The following is a 21095-nucleotide window of genomic DNA, read 5'->3' as shown; positions in this document are numbered from 1 at the left end:
GGGGCCAAATTCTGTGCGAGTTCCTTGTCACCATAGGAGTCCTCACAGGGGCAGCTGAGCCAACACTGAAAGATCCAATTAGCACATTAACCCATCCCATTAACCTCCTGCTGAGCTTGTTCAGACAGAACAGGAGCCTTCTGTACTCACCACTCCCCAGCATGAAGTGGTTTGTAGATTCCTGTCCAAACCAAGCCTCTCCTCAATTGTTGATATGATCTGATGAGACTTGGTTTCCCAGGTCCAGGTAAGAAACTGGAAGTAGAAAATACAGCATAAAAAGAAGCCTGTGCTGGGGCAGTCCATGCTATGAGCAGACATGGCCACCCCAGAAATCACAGTTGTACTTTCTTTGCGTTGTAACAGAGGCTTCTCCAAGCACTTCAGACATTGATGACTAAAACCCTCCAGCAGCCCAGCAAGGGAGAAAACTTGAGGCACAGAGGGTGCGTCAACACATGCACTTTACTGCCCAGTTTACTAATTAGCTCCACAGCAATGCATCATTATCTACATGTGCGCTGGCATTAGGGCTCAGTAAATTAAATAACTTGGCCATAAGCTAGCTGGGGGGAGTACTACCTTACGGTGGACTCATTTACTGTGCAAAAAGCACATGTGGACAGTGACTGGGACCACAGCAGTTATTATATAGTTATCATATAGAGCCACATGGCTTTGCCCTTTGGACACTCTTGTGCACCAGGGCAGCCCCTCCACTAACCTCTGCTGCCATCCAGAGCCCAGGGCTGACCCTCTGAACCTGCTGCCAGCCCACGGCTGCTGCACCCCAACTCAAATAGCTGCACTCCCAGGTGCATTTGAAGCCACTGTACCTGAGAGCAGCTGACTCAGGTATGAACTGCACCAGAGTTTATTGAGGTGCACCAATCGCACATATAGATGCACCTAGACAGTTTAAGTGGCCTGCACAGAGACATGAGTTTTAGTTTGTGCCACAACTCCCAATAGTCTGATGCCCAGTCCTGAGGTGGGGGGGTTAACTTTATTTATTTATAAACCTAATTTACAAAATAACAAATTTGACATTTAAAGATATATCCAATCCCCTGAAATTATACATAAAGATATATATTAAAGTTCTACCAACAGTGCTACCATAATGCAAATCACTGTCCATAGAAGTCTTGTGTTTTCTTTCAGTCTCTGACAGTTCCTTAGTGTTTCTGATGATGTTAAGCTTTTGCGTTTCTTCACCTCTATATAATAACGCACCCCCTCCTTTTCCCTAGAACTTGGCATTGTACAAATCTCATTGTCTTCTACTTATCTCTGCTTTTAAGTTTTAAATATATTCTGAAGCGTTAGCTTATTCTTCCTTCCTTTCCTTATTATAGTTAATATACCACAGTGAATGAATATAAAGCACTCCATCAAGAAGTCCTGTTTCAAGCTCATGTCCAGATCCATAGGACAAATGCCAAAGATTTCTAAGAGGATATTCTGCTGCTTCTTTGAACCAAAACCACTTCTGAATCTTCCAAGGTTGGCCCATCCCAAAATACATCTTCATTTTAATAGCAATAGTAAAATGGGAACTACCTTTCTGGAAAGACCTATATAGACACTAATTATCATGAATGGAGCTAAAAATCAAAGTGACTTTTTTATCATTCAAGCTCATGTAAAAAAGACTTTTATCTACAGCATCTGCCTATCCCCCATGTTTTACAGTTAATTTATATTCTGCAAGTGTCACACTGGGTGCATAGTAGAAGAATTATATCAGCAGGTTGACTCACTTCTGAGTGGTGTAGAATTGATTGCACTTTGGGTTTGTCAGCAAGATAAATTCTTTGATCGGGATGGTTTTGCTCCCTCTAGCAAGACCACACTCAATTTCAGAGAAGCATCTTTTATTGATCTCTCTTTCTTCTGCTCTCCTATGCTACCATTCAACAGCTTAAGCTAATATCTCACCCAGCAGCAGAACAACAAAATTCCAAGGGTCCCTGAAGCTCTATAGCCCTGATATAAGGCAAATCTCATTGGACTGAAAGGAAAAAATGCCCTTCTTATAGCTGTCAATAGCATGAGACTCCATGAGTTGGTGACATGTATTTAAAGGCATTACTAACTAATCTTCCTCCTCCTTCTTAGAATTAAAGGATCTATCAAATTCTTGTCTCCTGTCACACAGGAATGGAAACTAAAGCTAATGAACTTAAAATGGGCTCAAAGTGACAAATATTATTTATAAAGTGAGACAACGGGAGAGGCACACAGTTACAAAGAAATGTAATAATCACACTCCTAGGGTTAGACTGAGAAATGAAGGTTGACAAAAAGAGCCTGTTACCTTTGTCTAGCTGCTGTATGTTAGATAGAGAGGAGTCCTATTTCTGCTGAAAGAAGCAAGAAATGGTGTTTGAAAGCCAGTATTAGACGAGCAATTAGAGGACTCCTAGTAGTATCTGTGTGGATAATTAAATACATTTATTTTAATCATGAACATGTAGAGGAATCGGGGCACTCTTCCAAGAATTCAGTCTCAAAAGTTAGAGGGGCCTTTTTGAGAAGACATTCTTGGCAGAGCATTGAACTGCCCATTCCCACATGATGTTATCTCACCACAAGCCAATTTGCTGTGTGGCAGAGGAATGATTGCAAGGTACCACATTTACCCCATCCTCCAGCCCCACCCCCACCCGGTATTGTAAATAGCAGGGACAGCCATCTGAAGAAGCTACCACCTGTTGAAGAGCTGCAAACTATCTGGGTGCTGGACTCGATGATCCTCCGGGGTCCCTTCCAGCCCAAATGTCTATGAAATGTCTATGAAAGCACCTGCAGTGCTCACAGGTGCTCAAACACCTGAGTTTCTATTCAAAAGCAGCTTTTGGGAGGGGGAGCAACATTGGGACACCAAACTTTGGGGCAAAGCATCCACGCCAGAAGATAGGCGGGTGATCCAGGCTGACCTGGACAAGCTCAGCAAATGGGCAGACGAGAACCTGATGGTGTTTAACACCAAAAAATGCAAGGTTCTCCACCTTGGGAGGAAAAACCTGCAGCACCCTTATAGGCTCGGCAGTGCTACGTTGGTTAGCACTACAGAAGAAAGAGACTTGGGGGTCATCATTGACCACAAGATGAACATGAGCCTCCAATGCGATGCTGCGGCTAGTAAAGCGACCAAAATGCTGGCGTGCATCCATAGATGCTTCTCGAGCAAATCCCGGGACGTCATTCTGCCCTTGTACTCGGCCTTGGTGAGGCTGCAGCTGGAGTACTGCATCCAGTTTTGGGCTCCACAATTCAAAAAGGATGTGGAGAAGCTTGAGAGAGTCCAGAGGAGAGCCACGCGCATGATCAGAGGTCAGGAAAACAGATCTTACGATGACAGGCTGAGAGCCACGGGACTCTTTAGCCCGGAAAAGCGCAGGCTCAGGGGTGATCTGATGGCCACCTATAAGTTTACCAGGGGTGACCACCAGGATCTGGGGGAACATCTGTTCACCAGAGTGCCCCAAGGGATGACGAGGTCGAACGGTCACAAACTCCTGCAAGACCGTTTCAGGCTGGACATAAGGAAGAATTTCTTTACTGTCCGAGCCCCCGAGGTCTGGAACAGTCTGCCAGCGGAGGTGGTTCAAGCACCTACATTGAACACCTTCAAGAGTAAATTGGATGCTTATCTTGCTGGGATCCTATGACCCCAGCTGACTTCCTGCCCTTTGGGCGGGGGGGCTGGACTCGATGATCTCCCGAGGTCCCTTCCAGCCCTAATGTCTATGAAATCTATGAAAAAAACAACTTCATCAGATGATCCCAACCATCCAGCAGGAAGCGCAGACCGTTCCTTCAGAGGTGAAATTATGCATATTTTACCTTAAACCATCTAGTCATTCAGTATAACTGACTGAATGCAAAGCAGGAGCCAGCCCAGATGCACTGACCTCTCTCTTTATATATCTTGGTTAAGTCAGCTATTAAATGCACAGGCAAGATTCTTCTCAGTATCCCCAGTGGAGCCCAAATTAAATCAATGGCCAAAAATCAAGTGTGGCCCCCAGTCTGCAGTGAAAAGCAAAGCTGGGCATCAGGCTTCATTTTTGCCTTTCAGGTGAAAAACCAGGGCCTTTCTACCTCATCTCTGCATAATCTGCGAAGGGATATTTCCAACTGAATAGAAGTCCCGGCAGGCAAGGGCTTAAACAGAATCCCACTTTTAACTCGCATGTAAGAGCTGCAGACTCAGAGACTGTGAAATCTGCTCTAACATTTTAGCAACCTGTTAGCAAGCACATTGGACCATTCTGCCATGCAGAGCCCTGTTCATCAACAGTGCAAGACAGCCCTAGAATAAAAAATAAGGACATTTATAGCAGCTTGGCCAAAAGCCATTAACCTTGCCCAAAATTAAAAGACAGGATTAAAAGGAAAGGCTAGGGTATGATCCAAATTAAATACATTGTAGCACTTTGGGGTTTTTGGGTAAGCCACAAAAGAAAAGCTCCCTTTGGCACCTGCTACTAGACCACATCTCTGGCATTCTGCCACTGCGCCTTGCTAGCTGCTGTAGCCAACACTTTCTCTGTTGCCCTGGCCAGCATTCGAGCTCCAACAACTGCATCCCTAAAAAACAGCCAAGAGGAAAATGAGTATAATTATCAGTGGAAAACCTAATGAACTCCCACTTGACATTGTAGTCCCAGACCCTGCAGAGAGCACTGAAGTCAGGGTGGGAAGGGCATGCTATGGAGTGCGGAGCATTCTGCAGGATTGTGACCATTATGAAATGAGGTTCCCAACTCCAAAGCAAAGTCTTTCTCCTCAGTTCAGAGAGGGGAGAGACAAACTTAACAGCCCCGAAAGGTGAGTAATGGCCCTGCTCTTCACCAGCAAATGCCAATGCAATCGTTTGCCATAAAGCCTCAGTGAGAGAAAAGGAAGCCCCTAAAGATTTGCTTTCTGACAAGTTTTAAAAAGAAAGAAAAAGTATGTCTTCTGAGTAATTAAAGCCCGTTGGTGAGAGGCAGGCAATAGCCATATGGGATATGACAGCTAATGGTTCACAGCAAAGGAGAAGGCTTATTAGCATTCAGGAATATTAAACAAATGCAGAATAAACTCAGGCTCCATTCATAGAAAGACTAGGGAAATCTCTCTTGAGTCATAAGCCCACTTAATTGCAAATCCACACAGATGTTTCCTTTTGAATTTGAGAAGTGATTAATAAATAAAGTAATGTTTATTTTAGTTGAAAATATAATAATAAATAAAGTTTATAGTGCCTAGTTAACAAAGTATCCCTAGCACTTCATGACAAATCAGATTCAGATGAACTGATTAAAACATACAAGCTGTAAACAAAGCTTGAAAAACCCCTCTAAATAAATCAATATACCATGCAAACTGTGTAGAAAGCACAAACGTGGTACTTGCACAGTGCAATATTAAAGTATGGTACAATAATTGATCCTATGGGTTACAATATAGCATTTAATATGCGCCTTAATTGGCCCTTAGCATTTCCTTACCCATGATGTGACCATGATGCATTTGTTTGGGGTTTTTTTGGATTCCAGACAAGTAAAAGCAGCCTTTTAAAAATAATGCTGAATTAAATTATCTATTGAAAAAAAATGCTAGACCCAGTCCTCTACCTTGCCCCTCTATGAATGTGTGGGCAGCTCTCAAAGTACATCAGACTTACACCCAGCAAGCCAAGGACAGAATCTGTCAGTCTGGCTGTCAGCAGCAGTGCTGAGAGCTCCTGAGGTTCAGGGCACAGAATTCATTTTAACTCAGTAGTAACGCTCTTGTGGTCCAGTGGTAGACTCCATGTCTGCCATGAGGGAGACCTGCATTCAATTCCTGGATACATATATAACTATAGCCGCCAAGGCTCCAGACTCCGTCTGGCCTTTGGATTCTGTCTCAGTTGCCTAAAGAAGGGATGGCAGCTCTGGGCAGCCTCCACTCCTCTGTGTTCCTGCCCAGGCATACGTGTTGATGGTCCTGGTGACCTCGCATATACACCATGATCCAGAAGGATCAGCAGGTACCTTCTACACTTTTATAGGTTCCACATCTCATTTGCTCTGTACCTTTCATGCAAGTGCACAGATATCAGTAAATACTTCCACTTTTACTTTCCCTGCATGCAAGGAGTGCACCTGCCTAATCAGTGTATTCAAACATAGAATGTCTCATGCATACAAAGCAGCGGGTGCATACAAAGGGGAAGGCCTTTGTACGAAACTTCAAAAACTCATTGGCGCTTGTCGTGATCCATCCTGTTCTCTTCTCAAATATCTTTGGGACAAGGGATACATCATCATGACCTGGGTGTGAATGCACAGTGTCTGAAGAAGGTGTAAGGAAAGATGCCACGATGTTGGTGGAATATTATCAGAGTTCCTCAGGGACACGGTCCATCGTACCACTGAGCTAGCGATAAAGGAATGCTCCATGTCCAGCATCCAATTCTGCACCCTGTTAGGTAGGAGCAGCCCACCGTACAGGCACAAAGGTTTACAGGCTTGAAGGAATGGGGATGACAGCCTGCCATGGCATTTTCATTCATGCAAACTGTTATTTCCTTTACGTGCTTCTGTGTACTTCACTGATCCCACCTGGAGAGGAATGTATGGTATTGTGCCCCGTTTGCATGGCTATACTGAAAAGCATGAGCTCTCTCCTGCCCCTGACCTCACTTAGAAGCTCACCACGCAGTGTCCAAGGGCCACAATAATTTGGTGCCAGTCTTGACTTCTATTGCAGGGATTTCTTTTGCAGAAATTACACTGAAAGTCAGGAAGCTTGCCCTGTACTTGGGTTCTGACGGAAGAATCCAGCTGGCCAGATTAACACCAGTCAAATACCTAGCAAACATGAAATGTTTATTGTGTTTCTAATGTTGACTTTTTTAATTCATGCATAATTCAAGATACATATATAATTCCAGAGTAAACACAGACATAACTTTTCTGTTGACTATTCCTTGACCTAGTTACTGTGCAAATATGCCTTGGAATTTAGCAGAGATAAGAAGGCAAGACCTTCAGAAATTTCAAGGGCTCACAGATAGGTTATGCACATCTCAAAGCAAAAACTTACCAGAAGGCATCTACAGTAAACTCTGTAGTAAGTGTCATCAGCATCTTTCAGATATCTCTAAAGGTTATAGCCTGTGGTATCACATGAGGGTTGAAGTGACACAAAACTGTATTTAAGTACAAAGGGAAACTTTCAAAATAATGTTTGTTGAGGACACATACCATAGACCACCAGAAGATTAGGGCTTTTCTTTTCTCCTTTGAAGGACTGAATCTGAAAAGGTTGAAGTTAGATGGGTGTTTCCTACTAGATTAGAAATAGACCTAAATTTAGACGTTTTGGCAAAGTTGGTATTTGGGACTGGATGTGGAGTAGGACTTTGGTTCTGTCCTTATGCTTTATATTTAGTTTTGATGAGAACCAAACTTCCACTTCAGCTTGCCAGTACATTTTTGCAAGTGAGTGGTCCCTTTTGAAGTTAAAGATGTGTTTTAAGTGCTTTGCTGTATAAGGTTATCTTAAGATGGGTAGAATCAGAGTTGGATTGGACCTCAAAGGTCATTCAGCTCTTCTGAGGAGCTTGTTCTAACATCCATCTGTTCTTACAATTATGAAACTTTTTCTGATTTTTCATTTGAATCTGCTTTGCTGCAGATCCAGCATCATGTCCTGCTCTCAGAAAGTTGTTCTCCCTTTACTTTGTGGCAGCCTCTCAAATATTGGTAAACTGCAATCATGCCCTCCCCAATCTCCTTTTCTCCTAGCTAAGCATATCTAGATCTCTCAACCTTCCCTCATAAGGCTTCTCTTCCAAGCCCTTTATCATCTCTGCTAACTTCTGACTTCTGGTTTCTCCATATCCTTCATAAAACACAGAGCCCAGAACTTTAAGCAATATGCCAGCGGAGGCCTAACCAGTGCCAAATATAACGCTTATAAAATTTGATCAAAATCTAACTTCAGGGGAGAAAAAAAGAAAACAAAAGAAGACTATATCTTGCTTTTTGATCAGCTACAATCTGAGGGTTTGTTAAAATTATTTGCCAAATGTGTTTTTATGAACACCTGAGTCTGTAGGTTGGTCACAATGCTAATTCAGCTAATTAAACTATTTTAGAAATTCACTGAATAGCCTAAGAATACCTCTGAGTTACCCTTTATACAGTACTGGTATTTCTACTTAAATTAATCTCAGCTTGCTGTAAAATGAATGTTGCTGTTTTGTTAAAATAACTGTGTCAGCCTAGAGCTGGCTTTTTAGTTAACTTTTGCAGAAACAAAATTTTGATTGTACGGACAAAATAATGAAGAGGGTTGGACAAGGCATGCTAAAACTGATTAAGGAGAGGCCGAGTAAATATAAGCATACAGTGTTAACTCACTGGATATAAGCAGCATCTCTCTTTCACAGAGGATCTGACTGAATTAAATAGGGAATCTTCCAGTTTCAAAATACATGAGAAATGTGATTATCCAGCCCTAATAATGTCCAACAGCCATCTAATAGCCCTCTCTAACCACTAGACTTCTCTGTCCAAGGAGGAATTGATACTACTTTGTCTGAAAGCATTTTCTTTACAAAAAGTGCTGGATGCAATTACAAGCCTTTGCTTAAGCACCAGAGAGCATGTCTACACATGCAGTTAGTGCACATGAATAAACTCTGAAGCTTATTGCTCTGGAGTTTTTTGCTCCTGGGGGCACCATTTGAACATGAGCCTGAAAGTAATTAATTCTAGATCAGCCAACTCCAGAGTTTATTCATGTGCAGCATGTGGAGCCTGGTCAGAGCAGCGCTGGCCGGCAGGGAGCACCAGGGGTCAGCCTGCCAGCCCAGAGCTGCTCTGACCTGGCTCAGTTCTGCAGAGAGGATGGCTGTGGCACAAGGGTGCTTCAGCATAGAGCTAGCTGGCAGGCAGCCCCTGCACTGAAGCACCCTCATGCCATAGCCAGCCAGGTCAGCAACTACATGTGCATTGCTCTACATGAAAAAACTCCATAGCAGGGTAGTAAAGGCGACCGACCCTCACCATTGGTGGGGGATACATTCCCGTGATCCCGGGAAATGGTGAAATCTGTGAATAGGGCACTGTGTTCATTTCATAGATTTCATAGAAGTGCAGAGCTCCCAAGGGCCCCAGTAAGTGTTTAAAGTGAATTTAAAATGTGGGTTCAGCATTCATGAAAATTTGAAACTGCATATAGTGAACGCGCGAATACTGAGGGTTTCCTGTACTTGTATTTATTTGTAAATATTTACTTGTAAATACAATTTACTACTCTGCTGTGGAGTTTAATAGTTTCCTGCAGTCACACATGTAGACACTGAGAGGTTTACTGTGCAGCTAATTAGTCAGCTCTGCAGTAAACGTCTCGTGTAGACATGCCCTTAGAGCCAACCATGTATGTTCACTCATTGCTATTCCCTTTGATGTTTCAAGATAATGGTTAAATATTATTCTACTTTCTTTAGGCCTAGTTACTAGAAACTCTTGGTGTTATATGGCCAAGTTTGAGCTATGTTTCTCTCCCGGGTCAAAGGCAAAATAAAGGTTACTCTGTATACTGTCAGTGTCCTCAGCTACTGCTGGCTAAATTGCCAGCAAAACTATCATGCTTTTCAAAAAGGTTTGCTGTATTTCTTGTGCTTCCTCTGGCAAGACTTTCTCTTGAAAGACATTATGTCTTTTAAGAATGCTTCATAATCTGCCGAGGCTAATAATCTCAGATAAAGTAAAAAGGGAAAGAAAAACCATTTGTGGATAAAATTAGTATAGATTTTGAAAGTGTATAAAGGAGGTCACTCATGAAACCGCAGAACAGAACAACAGTACTATATACAGCAGGGTCTGTGATGGTATATACCTAGCCATCTGCGTGGTGACTAGAATTACTGGGAACAATTTGCCCATCACCCAGCCTACCACTATGCCATTGTAAAGCAACTGCTACAGGAATAAATCACTGAGGGAAGGTAGAAGGAAACCCTAGCTAAGTAAGAATTATCCTAGATAAACGTGTGTGTGTGTGTGTGTGTGTGTGTGTGTGTGAGCGCGTGCAAGCGCACGCACATATGTGTAATCAGAAAAAAGGGCCAAGGTCTATATTGATGATATTGGCCTCCCTCATCTCTGCCCCAAGACTGTGCATTATATCAAACTGGATATCTTTATAGTCTAATGATTATAGTCATTTCTGTGCAACAGGCGGGTACTAAATAGAATAAAGCATCAGCAGGGGGAACACTGGGAACCTGCTATTTATATGTGATTAACCTGTTAGCAAGAGCAAATTGTTGGGTCCAAGCTGAGGGACCTGTTTTGTCTTTATATCTTAACTTGAAGGATCTGACTGACCAAGCAGGACCAGCAGCGATTCTTGCAAAAGAATATAACAAAAAAGGAGACAGAAATTAATTATTTGCTCTCATATTAAACTTTCCAGATTTCTAATCTGCATGAAATCCCAGGCTGCCAAGAGGGTCAATGTTCCCTGAACATCATTACTATTTTCTTGAATTAAAAGGACGTATTCCCGAGCATCTCAATTTGTAATGGGATTTTGGGTTAAAGAGCTTTTTCATGCCAAGATTTTCCCAAACAATTTGCTGATTTTGCATCCAGTCTCAACACCCGGTTTTTTTGTGTTCCCAGTGCTGTGAAGCACTTAAGCTTATTGTGACAAGGGGCATGCTTGGGGTCGGGTCTAAAGCCGGCCTGCCCATCTGTCCATGGGGCAATCGGCCCAGTCTCTCCTGCCACAACTTTGCTATTACAATAAACTGGTGGTAAATGTGAGAGGCTGCCCATTACATGCCCTGATGCCAGGGGGTGCCATTCACGGCTCCATACCTCCCCTACATCATGGCCCATGCTTTGCAGGTGGCATACAGAATATTATCATTCTCCTGGCCCCTAACTTCAGCCACATTCATTGGGCTCTGTGCCCCTCACTCATACTGGGCTCCTTGCCCCACACACACAGTTGGGGCTTCTAGCCCCTGGGCTCCTTGCCTCTCACTAGGCCCCACACCCCTTGCTAGGCTCCATGCCCTTTCCCAAACTCTGAGCTCCTTGCCCCTCATTTGCTCTGGGCACCTTGCCCCACTCTGGACCCCCTTGGCCTTGCCGACCTCCTTGCCAGGTTACCCAATAACCTATTAGGTTGTGGAGGCTCAGGTTATAAGGCACCCTTCCTCACCTTTCACCGAGGTGGTAACTGGCCTGGCATTTCTTGGGGGCTGTCCCGCCATGAACAGCTGCACCAGGTCACCCATCTCCGGCAGGGTGCAGTTTCAGGTCATGCCCAAGACCAGTGAGGCCATTCTTCCCCATAACCTCACCCTTACCTCCAAGGTGTTTCAGGAGCAGCTCAGCCTGATGTTGCCTCCTTGGCTGCTCAACACCGATTGCTGCCTCTCTGGTCTATGTTTGAAAATGGCCACCCCCATCAGGCACCTGGTGGCTGCCTGCTCCAGCCCTTGAAGCGGCAAGCACCAAAGGTGCACTGCCACACTTACATATAACTATAAGCTGATGACTAGTCCCATTGAAGTCTCTGTGGTTATTCATGTGCTTAATGTTAATGCATGTGATAAAATACTGTATTGGAGTGGGTCTCAGCACAAGCATCTGCACATGAAATTAATGTGAAGTAATAAATGCCAGCACATATTGCACCACAGTTTTTTGCTCCTGGGCACCAAGTCTTCACATACGCCTAGGACCACAGCATGCTGAGCCAGGTCAGAGCAGTCTGACTGACAGGGGCCCCTGGGGCCTGCCAGCTGAGGGCTGCTCTAACCTGGCTCAACCTGCTGCCAAGGGGCTGGCTGGGACGCAAGGGTGCTCCAGTGCAGGATTAGCCAGGATGCAGCCCCGCAATGAAGCACACTCATACTCCGGCCAGCCCTGTCAGCGTCTACATATGCGTTACTGTACACTAAAGAACACCACCACAGGATAGTACTTGTATTTACAAGTACTAACCGGCAGCTGACTTAATTAGTTTCCTGCAGCCTAACAGGGTCGCTCGTGTAGACATTGAAAGCTTACTGCGGAGCTAATTAGGCAGCTCCACAGGAAGCTTTCAAAATTTATCTATAACCATAGCCATTTTGAGCACGTGGTACAGCATGTGGGGAATTCCTTATTTGCAATGAATGCTATTCCACGCTATACTCATCCCCATTCTGCTTACCACTGGTAAGGCCTCACTCAGGGCATTAGTGTACATAGAGTTGTTTGCGGTTAAAATAAAGCAAATGTAGTCAATTTGGGGCAGGCCCATGTGTGGATGCTCTTCTTATTTTGATTTAAAAGTGTCTTGTTTGGCTTGAGCTGGAATAATCATGTTCACACAGGGTTGGCACCAGTGAAACTAAGCCAATGAGTTTGAGGAGACACAGCTGCTTTTGTCTGCAAAGGGCAGTGTCCACTCAGAAAGTGGAATGAGCTACCTTGCACTTACTGCATATAAAGTGTGTCCACACAAGGAGTTAATGCAAAAAAAATATTGTGTTGTAAATGCTCCCCCTAGCTTATTCCCTGGAAACTGTCCCACATAGACAAGTTCCTATGTTGGAAAGAGTGAGCAGGTAGTTTAGCTTCCTCATGGTGCTCCCTAGCTAGCGTTACAGTTGTGTCCAGCTAAGTTCCTATGCAACAATCAGCTCTTCCCCAGCAAAGCATCAATATAAACATGGATTTCTGGGTTTAGCAAAGATAATACCTACACACCACGTGCTGGCTTTCATTTTGCAGTTTCACACAGGCGTAGTCCTGTTGAAATATATTTATGCTGCAGGTTTCCCGGAAGGAGAAATGGTGTCATTGTTTTGCATTTCGTGGGTGGTCAGGAGCAAATGCCCAGACAACAAACATAGGTCAGAGTGAACCAATTAGTTGCTAAACTCCAGGGCCTTAAAAAATGTAAGTGCCACTTGGAAGCAAGCAGTCTGTGAATCCCCTTTTGCTTAATTTAGGAAGAACAAACCCTGCATCTGTGTGGAGGGTGGGGCCTTAGGCAAATTGGCCAAAACTACAGTTCTGTTCATGTTACCACAACCTCCTTCCATGTGCTTCAGCTGAGCTACATCTGTTTTGCACGCTAATACATTTGAGAGTAAAATGAAGCCTTAGGTCCTGGGTGCCAGTCACCTGGGGTGAAATCCACCCCACGCAGGGGTCCTGTAAGTGTCCAGTGCACCATTTGGGGACTGTGCTGTACTCTGTACAGGGGGGAGAGTTCATCTGCTAAGGCAGAGATATTCCCAGGAAATGTCATACAGTGGAGCATGCTACACTACACCTGGGAAGAGGGTACAGGAAGAGAAAGGGCTAAGGCAGGACACTGCTGAGCAGAGCAGAGCAAGGTATGCAAAAGTCAGCAAAGAAACTGAAAATCATTTCACATGGAAACATTCAACTTCCAGCCCAGAATAAAACAGACGCCAGGGTGAAAACGTTCATTTCCCTTCTGAGGCCAAAAGTGTTGTCTTTTCAAGGAAGAAAAGGTGCACTCAGGAACATAGTAATCTCTCTCTCTCCCAGGGTGTTTGATACCATGGAGGGCCAGGTAGTACAGTTAGCTGAGTGCACTCTGAGATGTTCCTCTCTCACACTGGGAGCATCCCACTCTGTGGCATTTGCAAAAGAACGGGAGCATTTGCACTTGGTCATTTCCTGCAAACCAAGGAACACGAGTCAAAACCACTCTTAACCCACACCTTCACATTTTGCATTCCAAGGCACCATGTATGTTCCTATCCACACAATGCTAGTGGCAATAAGTCAATGCAATATGTCAGTGTGATACAGGAAGGGGAAGGGAAAATTTTGGATAAACTGCTTTTATGAGTTACAAAATTATTGGCAAACCCATTTGAGTTTCCATTGAAACAGGAGCTTTTATTTTAATTTATATTGTAATGAAAGCTTGTAACAGTACAGTATCATAAACACAAACAGCACAATCTTATAAAAATTTCATCTTTATCTATTTTGGGAAGAAATAGCCCTGTCTGCCTAATTGAAGCATCTGTCATTCTGACATTAAATAGTGCATCCATGGCCCTTTTATTATATTTCCTTGCATTCCTCATACACTGTTAAATTGAAATAACACTGTTAGCTTGGAGATAAAGGGAGATAATAGGTATTTTATAACGAGCAGAAAGGAGGATTCATCTTCAGTTGGAGCTGGGAATTGCTTTATCTTTGCTGCTGTTGATACTGCTTTGTTACCCTAAAGGGGCGTTTCTGCTGCTCAAATTTCCCAGTTCTCTAATAAAAGTAAGATCAAGTGAGGAGCATTTATACAAACATTAAGAGACATGATTGCAAGACAGCTACTCATCAGTATTTGAAGTGATCTTTTATATGAGCTGTTCCCACAAATGACTGTGGACATGCATAAAGATGTTGCACAGCAAAGCTGCATTTAAATAATGTTTAAAAAGGGCACTTCGGAGATTTATTTTTCATCATTTTTAAAATCATCTTTTCCCCTTGTTGTCATTTATAACCGCTCCTTGCCAAACACAACACTAAATTCAATTTTGGAGTTAATTCTCTCCCCTCCATTCAGCACATGCAAGCAGCCTTGTTGCTGTGATCGGCTGTTTGTGGTCACTTGAGCCAAGCTCGTTTTACAGTGATGCCTGTGACTGGTGGGTCTCTGCAGATGCTGGCTCTGTCTTTTATAGAGCTGCACATAAGCACTTAGCTCTATTCACTCTCATTTGTTGTTGCAGGTTGGCATGCAGGCTGAGGAGCTGTGCAGATGTTGATTTATTCTCACAGGATCAAAAGTATATGGTAAAGGTTGGAGCCAGACGGGTTTGCTTCACTAAGGCCACATACAAATTGTGGGGGTTTAGCCACACTGGGGATGTCTACACATGAATATTAATACAACGCAATGAACTCTGGCATAGTTTGCACCAGAGTTTATTGCTCCCAGGTGCAGCGTTTACACATGCACCTGGGACCACAGCATGTTGAGCCAGGGCTGGCAGGAGGCCCAGAGGGTCAGTCTGCTAACCTGGGGCTGCTCTGACCCAGCTCAGTGTGCTCCCAAGGGACTGGCTGGGGCTTGAGGGTGCTCCAGGACAGGGATAGCCAGCAGGCATCCCCTCACTGGAGTACCGACATACCCTGGCCAGCCACGTCAGCATCTTCACATGTGTTGCAGCAAAATAATAACTGCTGTAGAACAGTACTTGTAGCTGGTAGAACTAACCTACTGCAGAGTTAATTAGTTTACCCCAGCCTAATAGCTCTGCACATGTAGACAGAGACATCTTACTGTGGAGCTAATTACTCTACCCCGCAGTAAACATCTAATGCAGATGAACCCACTGGCTTGTTTATGTGGGGCTAGACTGGATGATCAGGTGAGACCCCTTCCAGCCCCATTTTCCTATGATCCTATGATCCCATTTGGGACTGTATATGAGTTGTGTGGTTCTGTCCTGACTGGCCTGTTTTTTTTCCAAGGCTACACACAACAGCAGCAGAAGTCTGCACTGGCTGGTTTGTTGCCGGAGAGTTGCCCAGTTACTGTCCTATTGATGCATTTAAGGGAATCCTTTCCCCAACCACGACCCAACAGCCAGACCAGACCATCCATGTCAAGCGGCCACACTGGCAGCAGCTTCAGTCCCATTCGCCAACCATAAGAACTAAGAAACTTTGTGAAAAATAAGTCTTTCCTGCTAAAATAGACCTTTTAAAGGGGTTTATAAGAAAGCTGCACAAGGCATCAGGAGGAGGAACTCCACTGACAGGATGATATTGCCCTGACATGGGAATAAACACACCTTTAAAATCTGTGAAAGGAAGGGCTTCAGAATAAAAGCAAGCATCGGTGAGGACTTCTGGGGACTTGACACTCAGTGGCTTTGCTTTTGGTTCTGAAATCACAGGAAAAGCACAGAGCCCTCTCAATGCACTGGTATATTCAGCCGTGCCTCAGTTCCTCTTGCTTCTCAAGGCTCTTTGAAATGCTGAGGTTTTATAATAACAGAAAAAGCCATCTTTAATTTTGGTGGTGCCTTGGCTTCTCTGCTGCAGCCAGTCAGGCCAGAATGCCAATGAAGTGAGCAGGGAGGCTTCTTTCAACAGCCTTTCCCCTCAGCAGCACAGAGTGGATTAGTTTCCAAATCCCCAAGTCTATTTGCTGGAGAAGCTGTGCTGGCATCTGCCTGTTCATCCCTAGGACACCATTTTGTCTAATTCATCATACATGCGAGATGCTAGTATCCAACCGAACCTCGGTGCTGTGAGACTGACATGTACCATCTTCTCTTCAAGACATATCACTGCTCAGGGTTATGACCCTCCTTACCAGGAGCTCTTTGCTAACCAAGTGCTAAGACCTGTGCTAGGAGGTTCACAGCCATTAGATATATTGGCTCGACTTGCAAAACTCCAACTAAACTCCACGAGAACAGAGCGACAGCTCTCAGCACCCCCAGTGCTACAACAGTCTCAGCCCAGGAAATGTTCTACAGCCTGCACCTAACAGTACTGTGTTTAGAGGTGAGCAGGGAGCTCAGTGTGCACAGCCTGTCAAGGAGCTGACTTCCCTGCAAGGACTGTCTATGTGGGGATGGTTTATGCCACTCAGGAGTGGGCAAACACCTGAAGGCCCTAACCCCGAGAACAGAAAGTGTTGTTCCATGCAGCCTGGCAGGCTCCTGCTTGCCTGACTACTCCAGAGGTGTAAAAATTTTGCACATGTGATTAAAGCAGCATTCATGTTTTCATTCTCAGTCATCACAGCAGCAGGCAGGTGGCAGGAGATTTTATGCCTGGGCTGGCAAATCTGCATCACAATTATGTGAGGCTCATCTACGTTGGCACAAAGGGTGTGTACAGAAGTGGTGGGATTAGAGCAACAAAACGAAAGTTTTTCTTCTATGGAAAGTAAAATCCTCCAAAACATGTGGATCCAGAGGTGTCTACAGAGCCCTGTGCAATGCCCACCCTCTTTATTTGCCAGCAGGTTCTCTTACAGACAGGTCCACGGGCCATTTCATAGTGCACCATTCAGCTGATCTGTAGTATATTTTATGCCTTTAGTAGACCAAGTGCTGAAAAAGAAATGCGCAAGGTTTTGGTTTTTGCTTTCTTCACGAAAATGTTGGAGGGTGAAGGGTGCATTATGAACATTTTCAGAGTTTTCCCACAAACTCAGCCAAAATGTGATTTCATGAAGCAGCTCAAGTTGCCCTCCGTCTTTTGGAGACTGGAGGCACATCTACACGAGGCGTTTACTGTGGAGCAGATTAATTAGATCCGCAGTAAACATCTTAGCATCTACATGTGTGGCCTTATGAGGCCACAAGAAATTAATAAACTCCACAGCATGGTAGTATTTGTAAAGACAAGTACTATCCTCCTGCAGATTTTTTTTTTACTGCACAGCAGCACAGGTGTAGATGCTGACATGGCCGGCTGGGGCAGGCGGGTGGTTCAGTGCAGGGCTACCTGCCAGTTAGTCTCATACTGGAGCACCCTTGTGCCCCAGCCAGCCCCACCACAGCACACTGAGCCAGGTCGGAGCAGCCCCAGGTTGGCAGGCTGATACCCTTCCCCCCGCTCCTCCCCTGCCGCCAGCTGGGGCTGCTCTGACCTGGCTCAAGGTCCCAGGCACACGTGTAAATGTGACGTCTACGAGCAATAAACTCTGGCACGATATGCACTGGGATTTATTGTGTCCCATTAATATGCACATATAGACAGACCCTGGAAGTCTCAGTAGGACTTATTCCATCTTTATGCCAGTGGATGCTGCTGCTTCAACTCTCAATCTTCAGCAATAATTGCTACATCCTTTTCTGAGTAATCTGCTCCATCCTATAAAGAATAACTTGGAGCTTAGGTTGGCAACAGGATACACATTTGGGCACCTCCTGCTGTACAGCGGACCCAAGACAAGCAGCCCACAGACAAACACCAGGCCAGTTTGCATTGCAAATATCATTAATATCTGCCAGCCTCCGCTGCTGGCTTCCCTACCCCATGCAGAGATTGCACCAGGTAGAAATGTCAGGCTTTAAATCAAAAGCAGCAACCTAAAATTAACACCCTTTCAGTAGAGAATGGAAAATGTCTTGAGGAAGAGATGGTCAGGCAATTATGAGATGGGTCACATCACTCTTCCCTGTGCTCCATGGTGGGGACCCTGGGGTTTCCAATTGCGGGGCGATGCAGGGGAGGCAGGGTGACATTTAGTAGCATTAGCAGATAAGGATGCGGTGAGTGGCACTTATTGCTTTCCATGCAGTTCTCTTTCAAGCCACTCCACTTGTTGAGAAAGTTGAAGCCCTGCTAATGTCACCTCAGGGAGCCAGCTTTTGGGGGCAGTTCTTCTAAAAGGATTTCCCTTGATGCTCAGGCACACGTGAAGTCACTACTGAGTTCAGGGGGAGCCTCCTGTTTTGTAGTGATGGCCTGAAGGCTCACAGCCTCTCCACAACACATAGCTTCACCTTTCCTGCTGCTTCCCAGTGGAGAGGTCTGGAAAGGTGGCCATGGGAGCACCAGAGAAGCCAGGGGAAAACTGGGCTGTTCAGGGATGGAGAAAGAAAATGTGAAACCTGTGAGTAATGAAATGGTAACATTTAGGGAGGTACAGACAGGGCAGATCAATTATTTCCAAGGCTTAGGGGTTGGGGCTGGTCTTGGCAGAAACCAGCTCCCATACTCTGTATTCCAGCCTGCATCTGGCTCTGTTTTTTGACTTGAACATCATGGGGGTTGCAGCTTCCTTGTTTTGAGATCCTGGGAACAGCTGCATATTGTTCAGGCCCTGATGTAATAAAGGCAATTGTCAGAAGTAGATTTACCCCAGGGAGCTGGAACCTCCCTGCATTCCCATAGTAATTAATTCCCTGATGTGGAAATCCTGAATGAAATTCACACACTCACACCAACCTCAACTGCCTCCCCTGACATGGCAAGAAGGAATAACTGCAACCCAGGCATTGTGGCTTAATGAGAAGACTGATATGGTCATTCAGAGTTAACCCAGTGTCTGTTTGCTTGGGGGAAGTGGCTCAGCCAGCGTAGTTAAAGTGCTGAAAGCTGAATAACAACTGTGGTAGGCTAGCCAGCAGCAGCCCTGCACACCACCTCCGGAAAGGTTTAAAGTGATTGGTGGGGCACTCCCTACCGATAAGGAAAGGCAAGGGGAGAAGCTTGCTCCACCCCTACCCAGGGGTGAAATGAGGAGCCAAATCAGAGAAAGGACTAACCCCCTCTCTCTGGTTGGTCCATTTGCAATCTGGGAATGGAGGCTACAGGAGCAGACCAAGACCCCGGTGCTGCAAGTGGCAGCTCAGGTCTCCAACCCCCTGCACAGGGCAGAGGGTCCTGGAGCAGACCTAGACCCTGGGGCTGCATGTGGTGGTTTGGGTTCCCCAACCCTGGCACGGGGCTGGGCAAGCGGCACACGGATCAGTGCACAGAGGGTCCAGGAGTAGACTGAGACCCCAGCGCTGCACAAAGCGACTCGGGTCTCCCACACCTTGCATGAGGCAGGGCCATCAGTGCATATGATGATGCACAAGGCCATGAGCAGGCCACAACTGGGAGGAGCGAGGAAAAGACCACCTGCACCCCCAACCCCCTAAGCCCCATTCCCAGAGCCCTGTAGTCTCTCATGACCCAGGTGGGATTGCTCTGAGCCGTGTCATTCATGCCCACATGGATAAGAAGCATAGGGTAGTGCTCAGAGGGCTGGATAACCTTTGGGATCCTCTCTGCTCTGCTATGTCCCTGATGTGGGCCCCCGGGAAGTAGCAGACCTCCCAGGCTAGGGGGTTGGGGCGGCAGATTGTCCCCTCAGGAGGGAGTCTCCCATGATGACCACTCTGCGTTTCATCTTAGGGAGAGTAGGGATGGGTGATCCTCCTATGCCGCAGGAGCTGGCTTCTCCGCAGGCTCTACTGGGGCTGCAAGAGGTTTGTACCTGTTGCAAAGCTCCAGAGGGAAGGGGACCTTGGTGCAGCAGGCCTTGAGGCCCTTGGGGTCAGCAAACAAAGAAGTGAGGTAGCTCACATCACCTATCTTGCTGCATTTGACTCCCCAGCCTGAAGTTTCAGGTTTTTAAGGTCACTTGGGGGACAATCTTGAACACAAATCCCAGAGCAGGGCTTCAAACAGGTGCCTTCTAGAGCCAGATCAAGCTTCCTCAGCCATTCCACCACCACACCCCCATAGCTGCTCTTTGCACCAGTAATAAGTAGTAAGTCAATTAAAAGTTCTCAGTAATCTAAGGTATAATTTACTGGAGATTGCAGCTGGTGCTGCCCCAGTTTATCATAGCTGTGAAGGAGCTGACAAAAACAAAAACGTTTTCGGTAAAAGGTAAAATTGACAATGGAAAAAAAAAATCGCAGTCCCTTTATTTCTAAATTTTAAATGAAAAAAATGCAAAAGGTAGAATTGCAGCACTTGTAGCTCCTGCTACGTTAACTTCACTCCAAGCAAATATTGTCTTACTGGAAGCACAGTGATGTAAACATAGCGCAGTGAGTACTTACAGTATGTCACATCAGGCACCAAATCAAACCGTCTAAAGTACTGTAATTGGCAGAGATTGCTTACATTTTTTTTTAAATCACAGCAGTTCAGGCTTCAGTGGTAAACATGTAGTAAACTTCCTAGATAAGCTATGTGTAAGCTATTGAGATAATTGTGATGATTATTAAAGGACAATGTATTAAGATGGACAAAGTATAACTAAAATGTCAGCAGACCAAATTCTCGTGAGTGGAATGATTATGAATTGTCACAGCTGGAGCAATTCAAGGCAACCGTGGGAGAGAAAGGAAGCAGGGAACTTTTTTTGAATATCACTATGACAAGTTTTCAGAAGCCTGGGGAAAAAAGGTAAATTACTTTCAGAGTGGCAGCACAGAAACACAGCTTCTAGGCTGAGTTGTAATGAGGCTGCTTAACTTTAGGAAAGGCAACAAAGCAATACATTTACAATAGCACAGGAAATGACACTCAGAAAAGGTAAGAGGGAAAATGGGTTTCCGAATGCATTCAAAGGTG

This window comes from Crocodylus siamensis, chromosome 12 (assembly GCF_052110815.1).
Source record: "Crocodylus siamensis isolate JL-2025a chromosome 12, ASM5211081v1, whole genome shotgun sequence".
Taxonomy (NCBI): domain Eukaryota; kingdom Metazoa; phylum Chordata; order Crocodylia; family Crocodylidae; genus Crocodylus; species Crocodylus siamensis.
The sequence above is the reverse complement of the archived record's forward strand: the minus strand, read 5'-3'. Positions refer to the sequence as shown.